Source organism: Taudactylus pleione, unplaced genomic scaffold, assembly GCF_031769625.1.
Source record: "Taudactylus pleione unplaced genomic scaffold, aTauple2 ptg000015l, whole genome shotgun sequence".
NCBI lineage: Eukaryota > Metazoa > Chordata > Amphibia > Anura > Myobatrachidae > Taudactylus > Taudactylus pleione.
In genome coordinates, this window is record NW_028284417.1 from 36,010,987 (window position 1) to 36,023,678 (window position 12,692).

Here is a 12,692-nt window from a genome sequence, read left to right on the forward strand (position 1 = left end):
GCCGCACTGGAGCAGATGGACACTGGACAGGTCCTTCAGCAGCACTAGAGCAGATGGACACTGCACAGGTGCATCAACCATACTGGGGCAGATGGACTCTGGACAGGTGCGTAAGGACTGAAGTGGATATACACTGGACAGGTGTGGAGTTGACACTGGAGCAGATGGACACTGGACAGGTGTGTTGGCAGCAGTGGAGTGGATTGATACTGTACAGGTGCATCAGCCACACTGGAGCAGATGGACACTGGACAGGTGCATTGTCAGCACTGGAGTGGATGAATACTGGACAGGTGCGTTATTAGCACTAAAGCGGATGGACACTGGACAGGTGCGTCAACACTGGAGCAGATGGAAACTGTATAAATGTGTCGGCTGCACTGGAGCAGATGGACACTGCACAGGTGTGTCAGCCGCACTGGAGCAGATGGACACTGGACAGGTCCTTTGGTAGCACTGGAGCGGATGGACACTGGGCAGGTGCATTGTCAGCACTGTAGTGGATGGACACAATACAGGTGTGTTGGCAGCAACGGAGCGGATGGATACCGGACAGGTGCATTGTCAGCATTGGAGTTGATGGGCACTGGACAGGTGCATCAGCAGCACTGGAGTGGATGCACACTGCACAGGTCCTTTGGCAGCACTGGAGTGGATGGACACTGCACAGGTGCATCAGCCACACCGGAGTAGATGGACACTGGACATATATTTTGGCAGCACTGGAGCAGATGGACACTGGACAGGTGCGTTGTAAGCATTGAAGCAGATGGACACTGCACAGGTGTGCGTCGGCAGCACTGGACCGGATGGACACTGCACAGATGCGTCAGTAGAACTGAAGCTTGGCAGCTGGAGCGGATGGACACAGCACAGCACTAGGCACTGGAGTGGATGGACACTGCATAGCACTGAGCACTGAAGTGAATGGACACAGCACTGAGCAGCCACTGGAGTGGAGCACAGCACAGCAGCACAGAATGGACACAGGAGCAGGAGCAGCCTGGAGTCAATTGATGCAGGAGAAGGCAGCACAGCTGAGAGCGCACAGCAGCTTGTAACAGCAGACTGTAATTGGTACCAGAATCACCGTAGCGGGGTCTTTATTTGTTGGGGAGATCCGAGCTCTGAGTCCGGATCCCCACGGATTGGGTAAGTTCGGGTGGGCTTGAGTCTCTGAGATCTGAGCCCGCTGATCTCTAACAAATTCTGAGAAGAATAACAAAAAAAGACAAAAAAATGACAAACTTTTAACAGACAAATACACAACAGATAAATACACAAGACTGCTTTCAAGAACACTCACCAATCACAGAAAACTCTTCAATCCACCAAACGCCTAGAAACAAATACCTCTTCTACCCAAGTGCAACCTACTGCAAACAAAGGGCCTGATTCAGCAAGGAACGCAGATGCTTATACGCACATAATCGTCCGATTGTTGCACGCTGCACATGAGTATACAGTGACCACGCAGACCCATCGCAGAATAATTGTCGGGAAGTGCCATTTGTGAGTGGTAACAGGGGGATGGTCGGGCGAACACAGGCATGCCAGTGCGTTTCAACGGCGTTGCAGGGGCATGCATAAATTAGCCACTGCGATACCAGGTGCAGCCTGAGACCTCATAGCGTGCACTGAAGTAAGCTATTACTGAGTGAGGTCTGAGCTGGCATAACTGTGCGTATGGATCCGATGGACAATCCATCAGTGGTTAGTAGATCCTGTAGTTTTGCCCACCAAACCACTGGTGATATGCAGCACCCTGGGGTTTAAAACCCCTGGTTTACAAGATTCTATAATTTTATCTTTATCATTAATAAAAAGAATAAATATTCTAATAAAAAATTCAACAACATCATATAATAAAAGTGCAAATCATTAACAATTTGATAAACTATATTCTACCACAAAAGTCTATACAAAAACAGTTAAGTACAAAAATCAACTAATGGACATACAACTTGCATTAAAACAGTTTATATCTGGACTAATAAATAGTTAAATTAGTCTGCAAGATTTTCCTTACTTTTATGAACTAAAGGCCTGATCCCGACCCGTTTGCTAGGCTGCATTCATACGTAGCCTGCCGATGTTTGCAATCTGCGCATGCATATACGATGCAGTGCGCGTGCGCGAACCAGTCCATGTGATCACGAAGCGATCCACTGATGCCCCGCTTGAATGAATGACATGATGAGCCATTTGAGGGAGTTGACGTGGGGGTGTTTGGGCGAATGCAGGCGTATCTGTGTGTTCCGACAACGTTTTATGGGAGTGCATAAATTACGGTTTGCGACTGCATTTGTAGCTGGCTATACACACAGTGAGTGAAAGGTGAGCAGTTGTTGAGGTAGGGTATGGCCAACCACAACTCTGCGATTAGGTTATCCCTGACTTGATGTTACTGATGTTTCAACAGGTGAGAATGCAATCACTGATGATAGTCTGCAGACTTGTACAACTGCATTTGCATCATTTAACCACTTTACTGAGAGAAAAAGCTTCATGATTGGCCAGAATATGATTGGCGTTTAGCCTACTATATTTGATATCTACACTACCATTGCCTTCTGACATACAGCCATTTTGTGAAGACAACCAATTAAAAGCCAGCATAGGCTTTATAAATTTAGCTTGCAGGCTGCGAACAGCCACCATAAGTATTTTGCATATCAGTATTTGCTGCGTCAAAACTGACACTGACGCATGTACTTCGCGGTTGGACATGTTTACATGTGTATGCGTGTCTTACCATGCAAATATATACAGTCTTTTTGAGTAGACCTATGCTTAGTTATCAGGACATATTTATTCAAACAAATTACTTAGATTTTGACATGTACATTTACAGTTTAATTTCCAAATTAAGTGTGAGATGTATAAAGCAGTGATAATAGTTGTAATGTAAAGTGTATCAAAATCCAAGTGCAAAATCCAATTTTGATTTCTGGAATTAGGGTCTGATTCAGCAAGGATCGCAGTTGCTAATACGCACACAATCGACCTATTGCTGCTTTCTGCGCATGTGTATGCATCGCAGTGCGCATGCGTGAACTAGTCATTGCGATCACAGTGACTATGCAGACCCATCGCAGAGTGATTGACAGGAAGTGCCGTTTGTGGGTGATGATGGGGGGGATCGGCCGAACGCAGGCGTGCCAGTGCGTTTCCATGCCAGTGCATGGGCGTGCATAAACTATCCACTGCAATACCATACGCAACCTGAGGTCTCATAGCGAGCGCTGAAGTTAGCAATTCCTGAGTGAGTTCTGACCTGCCTTAACTGTGCGTATGGATCCGATGGTACTCAATGTTTTTGCAGGATTAATAACCATTACAGATGTGGGCATCCTTATGTAGTGCTGTGGTGGCATTGCATACTATTGCACTGAACTACGTGCATACACTATATTGCGATCCGTAGTGAATCAGGCCCTTAAGCCCCAGTTTTTTAGGCATCTATTCATACATGCATATATTAAAAGTGGTATTTTAAGCTGATTTAATTTAGTTGTGCAGACTCATTTTGCATAACTGGGAGCTATTATTAAGATAATTAACGTGTATGATGTTACTCCAACTATGTTGTTGACAGCAACTCATTTGGTCTTTTCATATCTCTTAAACCTTTAGAATTCTGTAATCATGACAATATGTGCACCAGGCAGACTGGTTACCAGTGGCGTAACTAAGGGAGTTCAAGCGGGGCTCGTGCCCTGGGCATCATGGCAAGCCCTGCAGAGGGGGGCGCCGCCGACAAGTGTGCCTGCTAGTCTGGTGCTGCCTGTAGGGGGAGCTTCAGCGGAAGTGCACAGCCCTTCCTAGGCAGTCTCCTTACTGGACTAGAGCTGGCTGCCTGCCGTCTGCGCCAGATGAGGACTTGGAGTGAATGTGCCTTCTCCAGCGCTCTCCCTCTCCCACAGGTAAGTTATGCAGCGGGCGGGTGGTTCGGGAGGATGGTTAAGTTGCCGCAGGTGGTGTCGGTCGGTGGATAGCTAAGCTGCTACGGGGGGGAATGTGTTGGTGGGTAGATGGCTAAGCTGCTTGGCCTGGGTGGATGGCTAAATTGCCATGGGGGTTAATTGTGGTGCCGGGTGGGGGGGTGCTGGGTGCATTTGGGTGAAATAAGTGCATGTATCTGTATAGTGTGTATGTGTCAGTATGTGTATATGTGTCAGTGTATGTGTCAGTGTGTGTATATATGTGTCTTTGTCAGTGTGTGTATATGTGTCAGTGTGTGCATATATTAGGGGTGAGCGGGTTCGGATTTCTGAAATCCGAACCCCCCCGAGCCCCCCCAATCCAAGGCTGAACCAAGTCAGGCGCGAATTTTCCCGCCTGACTCGGATCTGAAATCGAGGCAAAACGTCATCATTCCGCCTTCCGGGTCTCGCGGGTATTGGATTCTATATAAGGTACCCGCGTCAGTGCCATTTTCTCACTCAGCTGTAGACAGTGAAGAGGGAGGGTGGGAGTTAGGGCTGGCTGGACTGTGTAGTGTAGTGTAGTGTTGTGCTGTGCTGCGCTGCTGTTGTCCATAGGGGCTGTGTCCATTCCTCCAAAGTCCATAGGGGCTGGCTGTGTTGTGCTGTGCTGCTGTTGTCCATAGGGGCTGTGTCCACTCCTCCAAAGTCCATAGGGGCTGGCTGTGTTGTGCTGCTGTTGTCCATAGGGGCTGTGTCCACTCCTCCAAAGTCCATAGGGGCTGGCTGTGTTGTGCTGCTGTTGTCCATAGGGGCTGTGTCCACTCCTCCAAAGTCCATAGGGGCTGGCTCTGTTGTGCTGTGCTGCTGTTGTCCATAGGGGCTGTGTCCACTCCTCCAAAGTCCATAGGGGCTGGCTGGGTTGTGCTGTGCTGCTGTTGTTAATAGGGGCTGTGTCCACTCCTCCAAAGTCCATAGGGGCTTGCTGGGCTGTGTTGTGCAGTCAGTTGTCCATAGGGGCTGTGTCCACTCCAAAGTCCTGTGCAGTGTCCCAGTCCTAAAGGGGTGCTGTAGTGTTGTCCAGGGGGTGCTCTGTCCATCAAGGGTGCTCCCCCCAAGTGCAAAAAAAATAATATTTTTTCTGTTTGTGAATTGTGTGCGCAGTAGCCGCACGTGCATCAACAAAGTAGTGCCAAGCGTGCGCCTGTGTCATAAGTAAAGGGCCGGCTGGCTAGTCCATTAAAGGGTGCTGTAACACCCAAAGTGCACTCCAAATATTTTTTTTTTATGTGTTTGTGAATTGTGTGCGCAGTAGCCGCACGTGCATCAACAATGTAGCGGCAAACGTGCGCCTGTGTCATAAGTAAAGGGCCGGCTGGCTTGACCGTTAAAGGGTGCTGTAACCCCCAAAGTGCACTCCAAACAAAATAAAAAAATATTTTCTGTGTTTGTGAATTGTGTGCACTGTGGCTGCACGTGCATCAACAAAGGAGCAGCGCCAAGTGTGCACCTGTGTCCAATAAGTAAAGGGCCGGCTGGCTTGTCCGTTAAAGGGTGCTGTAACCCCCAAAGTGCACTCCAAAAAAAATACAAAAATATATTTTTTTGTGTTTGTGAATTGTGTGTGCAGTAGCCGCACGTGCATCAACAAACTAGCGCCAAGCGTGCACCTGTTAAAGGGTGGTGTAACCCCCAAAGTGCACTCCACAAAAAATAAACAATTCTTTTTTTTCTGTGTTTGTGTGCGAAATGTATGCACAGTAGCCGCACGTGCATCAACACAGCAGCAGCACCAAGCGTGCGCCTGTGTCATAAGTCAAGGGCCGGTTTGGACATCTGGTCCGGACTGAAGGACGTGCCAACAAATTCTGACATGTCTACTGTCACTGCATGATGTTCATAAAAATTAATTATCAACTCTTCCAGGGAGACCAGCCTCCAGAACGTACAGAGGGACCTGTGGTGGTGGATTCCAGTGGGGACGAATTAATACTCTGTGAGGATGAGGATGTACACAACACTGAAGGGGGTGAGGAATTGGTGAATGAGGAGGATGAGGATGACATCTTGCCTCCGTAGAGCCAGTTTGTGCAGGGACAGATTAATTGCCAGCTTGTTTTGTGGGGACCCAAACGAACCAATCATTTCAGCCACAGTCGTGTGGCAGTCCCTGTGTGTGCATGTCCTGTTTATACAACATAAGGGTGGGTGGGAGGGCCCAAGGACAATTCCATCTTGCACCTCTTTTTTTTCTTTGCATTGTGTACTGTTTGGGGCCTAGTTTTTCAAACTGCCATCCTGTCTGCCACTGCAGTGTCACTCCTAGATGGGCCACGTGTTTGTGCCGCCCACTCGTGTCGCTTAGCATAGTCATCCAAATACCTCGGTGCAACCTTTTGGACATAAAAACACTATTGTGAGGTGTGAGGTGTTCAGAATATACTGGAAATGAGTGGATATTAAGGTTATTGAGGTTAATAATAGCATAGGAGCAGAGAAACCTACACATTCTGTGATTTTAGCTGTTTTTATGCTTTTTTTCAAAAAAATACAGATCCAAAACACAAAACCCAGAACCCAAAACACGGAAGGGTGGTTTTGGCAAAACCAATCCAGATCCAAAACACGAAGAAAGATCCAGATCCAAACCAAAACACAAAACGTGGCCGGTGCACACCCCTAACATATATGTGTCAGTGTGGGTGTGTATATATATATATATATATATATATATGTGTCATTGTGTGTGTTTATATTTGTGTCAGTGTGTGTGTGTATGTGTTTCTGTTTCAGTGTGTGTCTGTGTGCTGAGAGACAAAGTGGGGGAGAGCTAATGCAGAAGGTGGAGGTGGTGGTGTGCTGAGAGATGATGCTGCGGGAGGTGATGGTGTATTGAGAGATGACACAGGGAGGTGATGGTGTGGTGAGAGATGATGCGGGGGGTGATGGTGTGGCTGAGAGACAATGCAGTAGGGAAATTATGGTGTGCTAAGAGTTGACGCAGTGAGGGTGGTGATGGTGTGGCTGAGAGTTGACACAAGGGGAAGGTGATGTTGTCCCGAGAGATGATGTAGGAGAGAGATGATGGTGTGCTGAGAGTTGACGCAGGGGGAGAGGTGACCGTGTGCTGAGAGATGATACAGGGGGTGATGGTGTGCTGAGAGTTGACGCAGGGGGGAGATGGCATGCAGAGAGATGTGGCAGGGGGGAGATGATGGTCTGCTGAGATGATACACGGGGGCGGGGATGGTGTGGCTGAGAAGCGATGACGGGGGAGGTAATGTTGTGGCTGAGAGACAATGCAGGGAGGGAGATGATGGTGTGCTGAGAGATGATGCAGGGGGGAAATGATGGCGTGCTGAGAGATGATGCAGGGGTGAGTTGATGGTATGGCTGAGAGACGATGCAGGGAGGGAGATGATGGTGTAGCTAAGAGACAATGCAGTGAGATGATGGTGTGGCTGAAAGACGCAGGGGGAAGGAAGTTACACAGGGGGCATGAGTCTGGTAAAACCGCTGTTGTATGATGATGACCTTATTAATATTCCTACACAAACAGGCATCTTCTGGACGATGTGACCTACATGAATATTGAATACCGATTGAAGACATCGTCGTCCCAGGGAAGATGTATTTCTTCAAAGGTTCCACATTGTAAGAAACCACCATATAGGTAAGGTGCATATGGACTGGAAAGGAATGTACCCAGAGTGACAAGGATTGGGTGGCGTGTCATATTGGCATGTCCCATTTTCAGTAGCCATGCCCCTTCTGATATGTGACATACCCATTTTTTTTGTACGCGCCTTTGGCGCACAAACTATACTTTTCTGTATGTTGGGGGGCGGCGCTAATCTTAAACTTGCCTTGGGCTCCGAAGACCCGTTACGCCACTGCTGGTTACTAAAATGGGTCAACCACACTACAATTGCTATGATCTCCTCATGGTGGGGGAGCGATTAATGTGCCTGGTACTGTGCCCAGCGCTTTTGATACACTGGGTTTACCCCTGTTCCCTTCTCCTATACTAAAACACTCTTTCAATGAAGCAGAATTACTGTTAGTGTGAGTGACAATCAAAATGTGGATGGATACTGGACAGGTGCGTCGGCAGCACTGGAGCGGATGGACATGGAACAGGTGTGTCGTCAACACTGGAGTGGATGGACACGGGACAGGTGTGTTGTCAACACTGGAGTGGATGGACACTGGACAGGTACGTCGACAACACTTTAGCAATGGACACTGCACAGGTGTGTTGTCAGCAGTGGAGTTAGTAAAATGAGTCAACCACACTACAATTGCTATGATCACCTCAAGGAGGGGAAGTGATAATTCCCCTTGGTACTATGCCCAGAGCGGGGGCGTATCTAAAGTGGGTCCAGGTGGGCCCACACTACACACCCTGCACCCATATAGTTTTATACTTACCTGTCGATAATCACCAGAGCGCTTCTCTGCAGCGCCGTGCCGGGAAAATTGTGCCCATGTCATTTTCCCGGGGACAGCAGTACTGTGCATGCACTAATCACTGGTAAAACAGCCACTTGGATCACTGGTGGATGCAGCTTTTGGGTTACAGACATATTGTAATGAGATCATACTGCGCAATGCTGTGCAATGTACAGAGGATCTGGGAAAAATGACTGTCCAGGATTACACAGCTTGCTAGTGCCATAACAGGGTGGCAGTGAGCCCTTTGCCAGTCCTTGTAGAACAAAAGTCAATGGTCCTGAAGAACAAAAGTCAAAGCTTAGTTAGCATTGGTCCAGCAACTATGTCCTCTACACTCTGCCACTCAATGCATAGACATGAGCTTGCCAGGTTAGTATGAAACAAGCTGACCCCCACCAATGACTTTTTTATCTCTAGCTCCCTCAACCTCCTAACTATTATGGAAACCTGGCTATCTCCTTCTGACACCATCTCTCCTATGATAGTGTCTCCTACGTCTATAGACAAAAAAGGATAGGCCTCTGCACAAGTTTGTAAATTGAATCTGATCAATGTCCCGTATACTTTTAGATTGTCTGATCAATACCCTATATAATTTGAGATTGTCTCCTACTTCCACACCCACAAATTCAATGACCATCATGGTGCAGGAGTCGGGACCCTCCAATCCACAAATTGTACCTTCAATGTCATTCCGCTAGAAGTATCTTTCTCATTCTCTTCTTTTGAGGTCCACTCAATCCATTCTATCCACTTTCACATTGTCACAATTTATCAACCCTCTGGTTTGATCTCCCAATTTATTGATAACGTCTCTGTCTGACAACCCCACTTTCTCTCATCTGATGTCTCTGTACTCATCCTGGGGGAATTTAACATCTTGATTGATTATCTCTCCAACCCTGCTACATCCAAACATCTCTCCATCTCCTACTTCTTTGGCCTCTCCGAATTAAACCTACTGCCCCTCTCACATCAACAGTCACCCCTTTGACCTTGTGAGCTTTCATTTCTGTACTGTTTCTGACTTCAACAACTCACTCTACCACTCTCTGACCACCATCTCCATTTCTTCAGCATTACCCTTCCTCCCACTGCACACCCATCCCCTAAAACTACTCTTAGTAGGCAGAATCTTGACACCCTTAAACCCACCAGTCTCTCCTCCTCTCTACACACCCTTTCATCCCCATTACTACCCTCACCTGCCTTTACCAAGATGTCTCCTTCTATGAACATGCTCTCACTTTTGCTCTTGACTCAGCAGCCCCAGCTGTTACCATCAACCTTTGCTGGCCCCAAACCTGCCACTTTTCTCTGATTCACTTTCTCTTTCTCATATTGGCACTGACATCACCTCCAAAAGAATTTATCTGCCATAACATCTTATCACTTCAGGATGATCTGTTCCTCTCCTCCTTTCCTCATTGTGTGTATCTCTCTCTCTCCACTACTGAAAACATGTCACATATGTGACTAAAATAGTTAGAATGAGAACCGATTCTTCTTCTTTTATTTAATAATTTGCTCCCAGTAAGTACGCTTAGCTCTTGTTTCTGTGGATTAAGAAATGTAGATTGACACAACAGAAAATAAACTGCAGAAAGAAAAGACCAAAAGCAAATAAAAGCTCTGTAAATTGGACTATTGTATGTGAAAAGTACATTAATGTAATCCTAATTAACAGAGAAGTCAAATGTGGATATCGTGATGCAGGAAGATGGCTTAGGCAGCAAACTGTATGCTACTAATACTGTCAAAATGTCTCATTCTTATGGTGCAAGGACTAATTAGATCTAAATTTAAGTCTGAACATAGGCTGATCTGCTATTTAATTCAGCGTCATAAATGGTAAACACAATTTTATGTACAGTCATTTTCTATATGTGATATTGAGGCTGATTCTGAGTTGGGAGTCATGCAAAAACAATAGTACACTACAAAAGGTTGAACTCACACAGGGCTAAGTGTTGATATGTGAATACAGGGGAGTATCTATAATGGATGCAGGGTCCCTAGGTCCAGGGGGGCCCACACTGCCCAACCTGCACTCAAACTTTTTATTACTTACCTCTCCGAAGTCCCATGTCGGCTGGAGAGGCATTACACAAAATGCCTGGAAAATGGCAGCGCGACCATTTTCCCAGCTTTCTGCACATGTGCAGCAGGGAAATTGCTGGTAAGATAACATAAACAATAAACAGGTAAAACTTTAAAACACTAAAAACATTAAAACACTAAAACAGTCAAAAAAATTATAATAATAATTGTATCTAAACATTATTTTCATTATCTTTCTATAGAGTCATGGCAAGCGTGACAGAACGCAAATTCTTAACTGGATTCTTGGAGATTTTCCACAACCATGAATATTTATGGAAGGTTAAGTCAAAAGACTATAGCAACAAGCAGAAGAAGGCAGCAGCCATTGAGAAGCTTGTTGTATATAGCATGCCATAACATCAGGAAGCGTGTCCTAAATGGGTCAAGACCAAGATCCAAAACGTCGCATTGTCTACCAGAAAGAATATAAGAAGATGCAGGACTTGCTGGGTTTTGGAGCAGGGGCAATGGATGTATATTGAATAACGTTATGGTACTACGACCTGCTCTGGTTCATTCATGTGCAGGACCCCCAAAGACCATCACAATGTCTCATGGTGGAGTACATGGCAGGAGAGCCAGGAGAGGACACAGAAGAAGCGGGTGAACCATTCTCTTTGGATGTGGAAAGTACAGCCACAGTGCATACACACCATGCCAAATGTTTTTAAATAAAGTCCATTTAACAGTCCCAAATTGTACACAATGGTTCATTGTAGACAATCCTCCTGCCATGGCACTGCCCCCACTGCATTAAAATAGGTCAGGTATTGCTCCCTGACCTCTTTAGACTGCGCAGTCCCCGTTGTTTCCAGATTTCCAGATGGTGACTCAGAGGGCATTTGGACTGTTTCCTCTGGCTGGTCAGGGTTATCTGGCATAGCTGTGCCTGATGTCCTTTGTTTGTAGCTTCTGCACCTGAGGAAGTTGTGCAGGGTACAAAATGCCAAGACAACCCAATCAATTTTGTCCACGCGCAGGTTGATAGCAGTGTGGAAGAAGCGGAAGTGGTTACTTATAATTCCAAAGGCATTCTCCACAATCTGCCATGCCCTGGATAGCCTGTAATTATATATTCACTTCTCTTTGGTCAGGCCCCTTTGCACGTATGGCTTCATTAAGTGTTTATGTAGTGCGAACGCCATCAGCCACAAACACAAAATTGAGGCGGTGCTTCATTTCCTTTACAGTCATCAATTTTAGGGTCTTGGAGGTGAGCCTCTCATAGAATCCGGTTTGTTTCAAAGACCCACCATCCAAAGCACGGCCATTCTTGCCAACATCAACAAATATGAACTCATAGTTGCCATTCACCACTGCCATCAGAACAATACTAAAATAACCCTTAGAATTGTAATAATAAGATCATCTGTTGGCAGTTGGGGTTATGCGGATATGCTTTACATCAATTGCTCCCCCGCAGTTTGGGAAATTTCAACACCTATCGAATTCACGAGCGATGGTTTTCCACTCCTCCACCATTGACAGAAACTAGACTAAAAAAAGAAATAAATTATAATTTAGAACATGATATTTATGCAACTTTTTCTCCGCTCCAACGGTCTTCTTACCAGACCTGGACCTGAGCCCTACCCTGCAAATGGCTACAGTGACTGAAAGCGAGGGAGGGTCAAGTCAACCACCAAGCACAGATATCGGTGAAAATTGAAAGGCTACCAGTCAACGTCATCTCCATTAATGAAGCAGGTGGAAAAGGCGCTACAAAGACTGCCTGATAATTACGACAACCTGGGCACCCATATACGAGTGATGGATCCGCAGATCCACTTTGAATTACTTCAATATGATATGGTGATAAGGGGTAAAACCAAACAACTGGCCTGCACCAAAAGGCTTACTGACAAGCCCCAGCTGACTGTCCAACCCGTTCCGGTCATTGGTCCCTCCCCATCACATTATAACCTCCCAAACACCTTCCAGCCGACTACAGAGATGGGTCCAAACCCATCCAAACCAACTCCCCAACCCACTTACCCTACTCCCCAACTCACATTCCTACCCACATCCTCAGGGGCCATCTACAATACCATGCTGGAGGCAGACGAGCAGCCGCCTCAATTTTATGATTTTTAAAATGCATTTCAAAACTTAGATTTTTAAAAAGCAATTATCAACAAGTTTTATCTCTCCCAATAGCTACTCTATGGTATATGGTGGTGATGACGCTGATTGGACATGGTCACTAAA

The 12,692-nt window shown here is 46.3% G+C and overlaps 1 long non-coding RNA gene across 1 annotated transcript in view; it reads right to left on the reverse strand.

The window, feature by feature from the left end:
• Positions 1-804: 804 nt before the first annotated feature.
• The window catches only part of LOC148542230 (uncharacterized), a 35,016-nt gene continuing 23,128 nt past the window's right edge, over positions 805-12,692 (reverse strand). The window contains exon 3 of the long non-coding RNA XR_015878277.1: positions 805-1,209. This is a non-coding gene — a long non-coding RNA (uncharacterized LOC148542230). The remainder of the gene's footprint in view (positions 1,210-12,692) is intronic.